Source organism: Pristiophorus japonicus, unplaced genomic scaffold (assembly GCF_044704955.1).
Source record: "Pristiophorus japonicus isolate sPriJap1 unplaced genomic scaffold, sPriJap1.hap1 HAP1_SCAFFOLD_47, whole genome shotgun sequence".
Classification (NCBI taxonomy): domain Eukaryota; kingdom Metazoa; phylum Chordata; class Chondrichthyes; family Pristiophoridae; genus Pristiophorus; species Pristiophorus japonicus.
Genome location: NW_027254374.1, coordinates 1,060,857 through 1,072,153, shown reverse-complemented (window position 1 = coordinate 1,072,153; position 11,297 = coordinate 1,060,857).

The following is an 11,297-nucleotide window of genomic DNA, read 5'->3' as shown; positions in this document are numbered from 1 at the left end:
AAAGCCTTAGAGAGGGTGCAGAAAAGATTTGCAAGAATAGTTCCAGGGATGAGGGAGTTCAGTTATGTGGCTGATCTGTAGAAACTAGAGCGTAACATTAAAATTAGCTATTCACAGTGACCGAAGTTGGGTAGTGGATTCCACAAGCATCAGTGTGGCGATCACTCTTGTTCACAATTGATATTAATCATTCAGAATTTGGTATAAAAAATACAATTCTCTAACTTTGTTGATGAAACAAATTGGTGCTGGTCATGGAGAGCGGGATGTGCGGGGTGAGTGGTGGATAGTCACGCCTGAGGATGACGGAAACACATTACAGGGGGACAGAAAGAAACTTGCAGAATGAGCATATCTTTAGAAAATGAAGCTCAACACAGAAAAATGATATGAAGATTAGGGAAGTCACTTATTACTTGGCGGGTGTAACGGTAGTTGGGGTACAAGAGCAAAAATTCTCGGAGTACAAACACACAAATCACTAAAGGATGAGACACAGATTACCAAGGCCACAAATAAGCAAACCAAGAACTGGGATTTATTTCTACAGATATCGGGGCAGTTTTCATCAAGGTCTCTGCCCGCCCAAATGCAGACAATGTGATGCCGATTGCCGCTGACATACCAGACGATCATTGGCTGGGATATTGCTTGCTGAGGTCCCTCGAAGTTTGGCGGGTTGCAAATAGAAGACATACGCAGCCAATCTGGGCGGCAGAGGGCGGGAGGTCTACTTGTCGGCGACAGAGGCACTTGCGTCCCTTTGCCATCCAGGATGGAGTCGGGCAAATGGAGGATCGAAGAGCTGGAAAAGAAAATCACCAAGAAAATGTTTTGTAAATGGCGGAAGACTTCCAGGGTACCCCATACAAGTAAATCGCTGTTGAAAATGTTTAAAATGTTCCCTTAACTTTTTTTTGTAGGTTCTTCAGACTTACCATCGGGTACAGATCAACCTCCAGCCAGGGTCCACCCAAGTTATGTCACTGAGTCGCGCTGACATTCGATGGAACTCGGCCAGGAATATCCCCCCCCCAAGTACCGTGCGGTACATCGGTGGGCGGGAGAACAATTGTGCCACTTGATCGTCCGCTGACACCTCTGCGTGGATCCTGGTGGCTCTCTGCTCCCGCACGTTCCAGCCCGCTCCAGGCCACATCGAAAATGGCCCTGGGTGGGTCAGCAAGAGCAATGTCGGCGGTAGTCGGCGGCGGCAGGCGTTTAAGGTGAAGAATTTTGGCTCCATAGAATTGAAAGGTAGGGAAGTTAGGCTGAACCTGTATAGAATCTTATTTCTACAGCCACGTCTTAAGTCTCCACACACATTTTTCCTTTATAGTCACTAATCGGCCCCACTCTTTCTCTAATTCTCCTCTTGCTCTTAATGTATTTATAAAACATCTTCTGGGTTTTCTAGATTTTATATTCCAACATTGTTTAATACTCCTTCTTTGCTTTCCTGATACCTTTTTCAAATGCATCGCTTAATATACTCGACTCGCCTTACTGCAGTGGCGTACCCAAGGGTTTGGTTTGAGAGCAATGATGTTCTTGATATATATTAACCAATTTCACTTCGGTGTTCAGCGTACAATTTCAAAATTTGCAGATGACACAAAACTTATAAGTAAATTGTGCACTATGGAGAATAGTGATGAAGTTCAAGAAGACATAATCAGCAGGAATAGGCGCACACGTGGCAGAAGCATTCGAAGCAGAAAAGTGCGAAATTATATATTTTGTTAGGAAGAACGAGGAGAGACAATATTAACTAAGGTGCTCAATTCTAATGAGGGTGCATGAACAGAGACACGTGTGGGTACATGTGCACGAATGGCTAAAGATGGCAGGGCTGGTTCAAAAGGCGGTAAAAAAGCAGACGGGTACGTGACCTTCATAAATAGAAGCATAGGATACTAAAGCGACTAAGTTATGATGAACCTTTATAAAACACTGGTTCGCCCTCATCTGCAGTGTTGTTTCGAGTTCCGGGCCCCACACATTAGGAACAATGTGAAAGCCTTAGAGAGGGTGCAGAAAAGATTTGCAAGAATAGTTCCATGGATGAGGGAGTTCAGTTATGTGGATGGTCTGCAGAAACGAGAGAGTAACATTAAAATTAGCTATTCACAGTGTCCGAAGTTGGTGAGTGGATTCCACAAGCATCAGTGTGGCGATCACTCTTGTTCACAATTTATATTAATCATTTAGAATTTGGAATCAAAAATACAATTTTCTAACTTTGCAGATAAAACAAATTGGTGCTGATCCTGGAGAGGGGTTATGTGCGGTGTGAGTGGTGGGTAGTCACGCCTGAGGATATCGGAAACACATTACAGGGGGACAGAAATAAACATGCAGAATGAGCATATCTTTTGAAAATGAAGCTCAACACAGAAAAATGGTATGAAGTTTAGGCAAGTCATTTATTACTTGGCGGGTGTAAAGCTAGTTGGGGTATAAGAGCAAAAGGTCTCGGAGTAAAAACACACAAATCACTAAAGGGTGAGACACAGATTAGCAAGGCCACAAGTAAGCAAACCAAGCACTGGAATTTTTTTCTACAGATATAGGGGCAATTTTCATCAAGGTCTCTGCCCGCCAGAATGCAGACAATGTGCTGCCGATTGCCGCTGACATATCAGACGAGACATTGGCCGGGATATTGCTCGCTGAGGTCCCTCGAAGTTTGGCTGGTTGCAAATAGAAGACATACGCAGCCAATCTGGGCGGCAGAGTGCGGGAGGTCTACTTGTCGGCGACAGAGGCACTTGCATCCCTTTGCCATCCAGGATGGAGTCGGGCAAATGGAGGATCGAAGAGCTGGAAAAGAAAATCACCAAGAAAATGTTTTGTAAATGGCGGAAGACTTCCAGGGTACCCCATACAAGTAAATCGCTGTTGAAAATGTTTAAAATGTTCCCTTAACGTTTTTGTAGGTGCTTCAGACTTACCATCGGGTACAGATCAACCTCCAGCCAGCGTCCACCCAAGTTCTGTCGCTGAGTCGCGCTGACCTTCGAGGGAGCTCGGCCAGGAATATCCCACCCCAAGTACCGTGCGGTACATCGGCGGGCGTGGGAGAACAATTGTGCCACTTGATCGTCCGCTGACACCTCTGCGCGGTTCCTGGTGGCTCTCTGCTCCCGCCCGTTCCAGCCCGCTCCAGGCCACCTCGAAAATAGCCCTTGGTGGGTCAAGAAGAGCAATGTTGGCGGTAGCTGGCGGCGGCAGGCGGTAATGTGAAGAATTTTGGCTCCATAGAATTGAAAGGTAGTGAAGTTAGGCTAAACCTGTATTGAACCTTATTTCTATAGCCACGTCTTAAGTCTGCACACACATCGTTCCTTTATGGTCTCTAATCGGCCCCACTCTTTCTCCAATTCTCCTCTTGCTCTTAATGTATTTATAAAACATCTTCTGGGTTTTCTTGATTTTATATTCCAACATTCTTTAATATTCTTTCTTTGCTTTCCTGATACCTTTTTCAAATGCATCACGTAATATACTCGCCTCGCCTTACTGCAGTGGCGTACACAAGGGGTTGGTTTGAGAGCAATGATGTTCTTGATATGTATTAACCAATTTCACTTCGGTGTTCAGCGTACAATTTCAAAATTTGCAGATGACTCAAAACTTATAAGTAAATTGTGCACTATGGAGAATAGTGATGAAATTGAAGCAGATATAATCAGCAGGAATAGGCGCACACGTGGCAGAAGCATTCGAAGCAGAAAAGTGCGAAATTATATATTTTGTTTGGAAGAACGAGGAGAGACAATATTAACTAAGGTGCTCAATTCTAGTGAGGGTGCATGAACAGAGACACGTGTGGGTACATGTGCACGAATGGCTAAAGATGGCAGGTCTGGTTCAAAAGGCGGTTAAAAAGCAGACAGGTACGTGACCTTCATAAATAGAAGCATAGGATACTAAAGCGACTAAGTTATGATGAACCTTTATAAAACACTGGTTCGGCCTCATCTGCAGTGTTGTTTCGAGTTCCGGGCCCCACACATTAGGAACAATGTGAAAGCTTTAGAGAGGGTGCAGAAAAGATTTGCAGGAATAGTTCCAGGGATGAGGGAGTTCATTTATGTGGCTGGTCTGTAGAAACTAGAGAGTAACATTAAAATTAGCTATTCACAGTGACCGAAGTTGGGTAGTGGATTCCACAAGCATCAGTGTGGCGCTCACTCTTGTTCACAATTGATATTAATCATTCAGAATTTGCTATCAAAAATACAATTCTCTAACTTTGCTGATGAAACAAATTGGTGCTGGTCATGGAGAGGGAGATGTGCGGGGTGAGTGGTGGGTAGTCACGCCTGAGGATGACGGAAACACCTTACAGGGGGACAGAAAGAAACTTGCAGAATGAGCATAACTTTAGAAAATGAAGCTCAACACAGAAAAATGATGTGAAAATTAGGGAAGTCACTTATTACTTGGCGGGTGTAATGCTAGTTGGGGTACAAGAGCAAAAATTCTCGGAGTAAAAACACACAAATCACTAAAGGGTGAGACACAGATTAGCAAGGCCACAAATAAGCAAACCAAGCACTGGGATTTATTTCTACAGATATAGGGGGCAATTTTCGTCAAGGTCTCTGCCCGGCCAAATTCCGCCCAATGCGCTGCCGATTGCTGCTGACATAACGGACGATACATTCGGTGGGATATTGCTGGCCGAGGTCCCTCGAAGTCTGGCGGGTTGCAAATATAAGACACACGCGGCCAATCTGGGCGGCAGAGGCCGGGAGGTCTACTTCTCGGCGACAGAGGCACTTGCATCCCATTGCCATCCAGGATGGTGTCGGGCCAATGGAGGATCGAAGAGCTCGAAAAGAAAATCACCAATAAAACTTTTTGCAAATGGCACAAGACGTCCAGGGTACCCCATTCAAGTAAATCGCTGTTGAAAATGTTTAAAATGTTCAAGTAACTTTTTTGTAGGTTCTTCAGACTTACCATCGGGTGCAGACCAGCCTTTGGCCAGCGGTCTCGCCCAGTTCTGCCGCTGAGTGGCGCTGACTTCGTGGGAGCTCGGCCAGGAATATCTCGCACAAAGTACCGTGCGGAACGTCGGCGGGCGGGAGAACTATTGTGCCACTTGACCATCCGCTGACGCCTCCGCGCTGTTCCCGATGGCTCTCTCCTCCCGCCCATTCCAGCCCGCTGCAGGCCACCTCAAAAGTGGCCCTAGGTGGATCAAGAAGTGCAATTTTGGCGGCAGTCAGCGGCAGCGGGCGGTAAGGTGAAGAATGTTGGCCCCACAGAATTGAAAGGTAGGGAAGTTGTGCTAAACCTGTATAGAACTTTAGTTATACCAGACTTCGAGTACTGCATGCAGTTCTGGTCGCCATATTATAAAAAGGATAAAGAGACATTGGAGAGGCTACAATGAAGATTGGTAAGAATGATAGGTGAGAAGAATGATTGGTAAGATGACTGGGTATTAAACATACAGGGGTATCTGACAATTCGGAAGGATAGACAAGAAGGAAAGCAGGTGGGGTAGCTCTGTTAATAAAGGATGATATCAGGGCAGTGTGAGAGACGATATTGGCTCAAATGAACAAAATGTTGAATCATTGTGGGTGGAGATTAGAGAGAGTAAGGGGAAAAAGTCACTGGTGGGCATAGATTATCGTCCCCAAAATAATAACTTCACGGTGGACCGGGCAATAATCAAGGGAATAATGGAGGCATGTGAAAAAGCAACGGCAGTAATCATGATGAATTTTAACCTACATATCGATTGGTCAAACAAAATTGCACGGTGTAGCCTTGAGGAGGAATACATAGAATGCATACGGGATTGTTTCTTAGAACAGTATGTTACAGAACCGACAAGGGAGCAAGCTATCTTAGATCTCGTCCTGTGCATTGAGACAGGAATAATAAACTATCTCCTGCTAAAACATCCTCTAGGAATGAGTGATCAACATATGCTTGAATTTGTAATACAGATTGAGGGTCAGGAAGTAGTGTCGCAAACGAGTGTACTGTGCTTAAACAAAGGGGACTGCAGTGGGATGAGGGCAGAGTTAGCTACAATAAGACGAAACGGTGGCACAATTGAGGAAGAGTGGAGGACTTTTAAGGAGCTCTTTCATAGAGCTCAACAAAAATATATTCTAATTAAAAAGAAGGCCGGTATGAAAAGGGATAACCAGCCGTGGATAACCAAGGAAATAAAGGAGAGTATCATATTAAAAAACAATGCGTATAAGGTGTCCAACGTTCGTGGGAAACTAGAACTTTGGGAACATTTTAAACGACAGCAAAGAATGATTAAGATATCTATAAAGAAAGGAAAGATAGATTACGAAAGTAGACTTGTGCAAAACATAAAAACAGATTTTAAAAGCTTTTACCGATATATAAAACGGGAAAGAGTGACTAAAGTAAATGTTGGTCCCTTAGAAGATGAGGAGGGGGATTTAATAATGGGAAATGTGGAAATGGCTGAGACATTAAACAATTATTTTGTTTCGGTCTTCACAGTGGAAGACACAAGAACTTTGCCAACAATTGCTGGTCCCGGGAATGTGGGAAGGGAGGACCTTGAGATAATCATTATCACTTGGGGTGTAGTGCTGGACAGGCTAATGGGACTCAATGTAGACAAGTCCCCTGGTCCTGATGAAATGCATCCTAGGGTATTAAAAGAGATGTCAGAAGATATAGCAGATGCATTCGTTATAATCTACCAAAATTCTCTGGATTCTGGGGAGATACCAGCGAATTGGAAAGCGGCTAATGTAACGCCTCTGTTTTAAAAAGGGGGCAGTCAAAAGGCAGGTAACTATAGGCTGGTTAGTTTCACATCTATAGTGGGGAAAATGCTTGAAGCTATCATTAAGGCAGAAATAGCGGGACATCTAGATAGGAATAGTGCAATCAAGCAGACGCAACATGGATTCATGAAGCGGATATCATGCTTAACTAGTTTAATGGAATTATTTGAGGATATAATGAGCATGGTGGATAGAGGTGTACCGATTGATGTGGTGTATTTAGATTTCCATAAGGCATTCAATAAGGTGCCACACAAAAGGTTACTGCAGAAGATAAAGGTACGCGGAGTCAGAGGGAATATATTAGCATGGCTAGCTAACAGAAAGCAGAGAGTAGGGATAAATGTGTCCAATTCGGTTTGGAAATCCGCGGTTAGTGGTGTACCACAGGAATCGGTGCTGGGACCACAACTGTTTACAATATACATAGATGACCTGGAAGAGGGGACAGATTGTAATGCAACAAAATTTGCAGATGACACAAGATTAGTGGAAAAGCGGGTTGTGAAGAGGACACAGAGAAGCTGCAAAGAAATTTAGATAGGTTAAGTGAATGGGCTAATGTTTGGCAGATGGAATACAAGGTCGGAAAATGTGAGGTCATCCACCTTGGAAAAAAAAGGGAATATTATTTGAGGGAGAAATTACAACATGTTGCGGTGCAGAGCGACCTGGGGAAAGTTGTGCATGAAACCCAAAAAGTTAGTTTGCAGGTGCGGCAGGTAATCAGGAAGGCGAATGGAATGTTGGCCTTCATTTCGAGAGGGATGGAGTACAAAAGCAGGGAGGTCCTGCTGCAACTTTATAGGGTATTTCTGAGGCCGCACCTGGAGTACTGCGTGCAGGTTTGGTCACCTTTCTTAAAGGAAGGATATACTAGCTTTGGAGGGGGTACAGAGACGATTCACTAGGCTGATTCCGGAGATGAGGGGTTTACCTTATGATGATAGATTGAGTAGAATGGGTCTTTACTCGTTTGAGTTCAGAAGGATGAGGTGTGATCTGATCGAAACATTTAAAATAATGAAAGGGATAGACAAGATATAGGCAGAGAGGTTGTTTCCACTGGTCGGGGAGACTAGAACTAGGTGGCACAGCTTCCAATACGGGGGAGCCAATTTAAAACCGAGTTGAGAAGGAATTTCTTCTCCCAGAAGGTTGGGAATCTGTGGAATTGTCTGCCCAAGAAGCAGTTGAGGCGAGCTCATTGAATGTATTCAAATCACAGATAGATAGATTTTATACCAATAAGGGAATTAAGGGTTACCGGGAGCGGGCGGCTAAGTGGAGCTGCGTCCACAGCTTGATCAGCCATAATCTTGTTGAATGTCGGAGCAGGCTCGAGGTGCTAGATGGCCTACTCCTGTTCCTAATTCGTATGTTCTTATGTTCTTATACCAGAAATGCAAGGGTATACATATGAGGTGAGGATAAGCAGGCTGGGTCACGTTTTTATTGCAAAATTAAGGCTTAGGTGTTATCTAATCGAGGTCTTTAAAATTATGGAAGTCTTTGATGGAGTGGATACAGAGAGAATGTTTTCACTTGTGGGGAAAAGAATAACTAGAGGCCTTTAATATAATTCATTCACCAAGAAATCCAATCTGGAATTCAGCAGAAACTTCTTCACTGAAAGAGTGCTGAGTATGTGGATCTCACTCGAACAGGGAGTGGTCAAAGCGCATATTGTCGATATATTTAATGCGAGCCGACACAAGCATATTAGGGAGAAGCGAATAGAGGGTTATGCTGATAGATATAGATGAGAAAAACCATGAGGAGGCTCGAGTGGAGCATAAACACTGGCATGGATAGGTTGGACTGAATGTCCTGTTTCTGTGTTGTATATCCGACGTAATCCTCTGTAAGCTGCGGTTCCTCCCCTTCGGACACAGGAGGTCAAAAGGAGATTATATAGCTGCTGTCAACATGTTGAGGGTTCTGGACAGAGTAGATAGAGATAAACATTTTCCATTGGCAGAAGTTTCGGGAACCAGAGGAAAAAGATGGAAGGCGATTAGCAGAAGAATCAAAGAATACATGAGAAACAACTTTTTGTCGTAGCGACTGGTTGGATCTGGATTCACTGCCTTAAAGGGAGGAGGAGGCAGATTCAACTGTGGTTTTCAAAAGAGAATTGTACCTGAATTAAAATGCAGGCGTATGGGAAAAGGGTGGCGGAGTGGGACTAGTTGAATTGCACTGTCAGAGAGCCAGCACAGGCTTGACGGGCCAAATGGCCAGCTTATGCGCTCTAACCATTCTATGAATCTGTGATCCACCCCTCCTCTTACAACCCATTTACTATTTATATCCTTATTCTATGTAAACAATTATTTATTTGAGCGAGTGGTCAATCTTTGGAACAAGCTCCCTGGATTGACCATGCAAGCAATGAGCAATAATGCATTCAAAACAAAAATTACGTCTATTTTTTAAGTAAGAAACATTTAGGGATAACGTATATGAATAATTTGAGTTATAACTTATGTATGGCAAGGTTGGGATGAAGAGGTGAGTTTGAAGCTATGCTTCACACAACTCAACACAACTGGGGTTTTCCTCCTCTCATGTCTGGCTCTATTAAACTTGGACAGAGAACGATTGCTATGCGCGGTCAAAAACACTATTGTTTTATCATGAATACCAGGAAGGTGAATTAGATGACCAGTGATCAGTTTTCTCTCGCAATGTCTATGTTTCTCTGTTATTTGACCCTTCCTATTTCTCATCTATGTCCCTTCAGCGACATAACCGAAAGCAGGACGTAAGATTTCACATGTACATCGAAACAAAGAAACACAGAAAATAGGTGTAGGAGTAGGCCAATCGGCCCTTCGAGCCTGCACAATCATTCAATAAGGTCATGGCTAATCATGCAACTTCAGTAACCTGTTCCAGCTTTCTCTACACACCACTTGATCCGTTTAGCCGTAAGGGCCACATCTAACACACCTTTGAATAAATCTAACGAAGTGGCCTCAACAACTGTCTGTGGAAGAGAATTCCACATGTTTACAATTCTCTGAGTGAAGACGTTTCTCCTCATCTCGGTCCTAAATGGCGTACTCCTTATCCTTAGCCTGTGACCCCTGATTCTGGACTTCGCAACATGGGGACAATTAATCCTGAATCTAACCTGTCCAATCCCGTCAGAATTTTCTATGTTTCTATGAGATCCCATCTCATTCTCCTAAATCCCTGTGAATATAACCTTAGTTGATCCACTCTTTCTTCATATATCATTCCTCCCATCCCGGGAAACAGTCTGGTGAACCTTCGTCGCACACGCCCCATAGCAAGAATGGCCTTCCTCAGATTAGGAGACCAACATTGTACACAATATTCAAGGTGTGGCCTCACCAAGGTCCTGCACAACTGCAGTAAGACCTGCCCCTCCTATAATCAATTCCTATCGCTATTAAGGCCAACATACCATTTGCCTTCTTCACGGCCGACTGTACCTGCATGCCAACTTTCAAAGACTGATGTAACGCGACACCCACGTCTCGTTGCACCTACCCTTTTCCGAATCTGTCACAAGTCAGATAATATTCTGCCTTCCTGTTTTTGCCACCAAAGTGGATAACCTCACATTTATCTACGTCATACTGCATCTGTCATGCATTTGTCCACACACCTCAGCTGTCCAAGTAAACCTCTTAGCATCCTCCTCATAGCTCACACTGCCACCCAGTTTAGTGTCATATGAAAACTTGGTGATATTACATCCAATTCCCTCGTCTAAATCATTGATGTATATTGTAAATAGCTGGAAACCCAGCCGTGAATCATGCGGTACCCCACTAGTCACTGCTTGCCATTCTGAATAGGACCTGTTTATTCCTACTCATTGCTTCCTGTCTGCCAACCAGTTCTCGATCCTCGTCAATACATTACCCCAATACCACGTGCTTTAATTTTGCACTCTAATCACTTGTGTGGGACCTTGTCAAAAGCCCTTTGAAAGTCCAAATACACCACATCCACTGATTGTCCTTTGTCCACTCTGCAAATTACAGCCTCAAAAAATTCTAGAAGATTTCTCAAGCATTATTTCCCTTTCATAAATCCATGCTGCCTTCGACAAATTCGCTGCTATTAAATCTTTAGTAATTGAGTCCAACATTTTCCCCACTACCGATATCAGACTAACTGGTCTATAATACCCTGTTTTTTCTCCTCCTCCTTTTTAAAAAACAAAGTGGGGTTTCATTAGCTACCCTCCAAACCAGAGGAACTGATCAAGAGTCAATAGAATGTTGGAAGATGACCAACAATGCATCGACTATTTCTAGGGCCACTTACTTAAATACTCTGAGATGCAGACTATCAGGCCTTGGGGATTTATTGACCTTCATTCCCATCAATTTTCCGAACACAATTTCCTGCCTAAAAAAGTATTTCCTCCGGAAATTCCTTCTCGCTAGACACTCGGACACAAGTATTACCGGAATGTTATTTGTGTCTTCCTTAGTGAAGACAGAAGCAAAG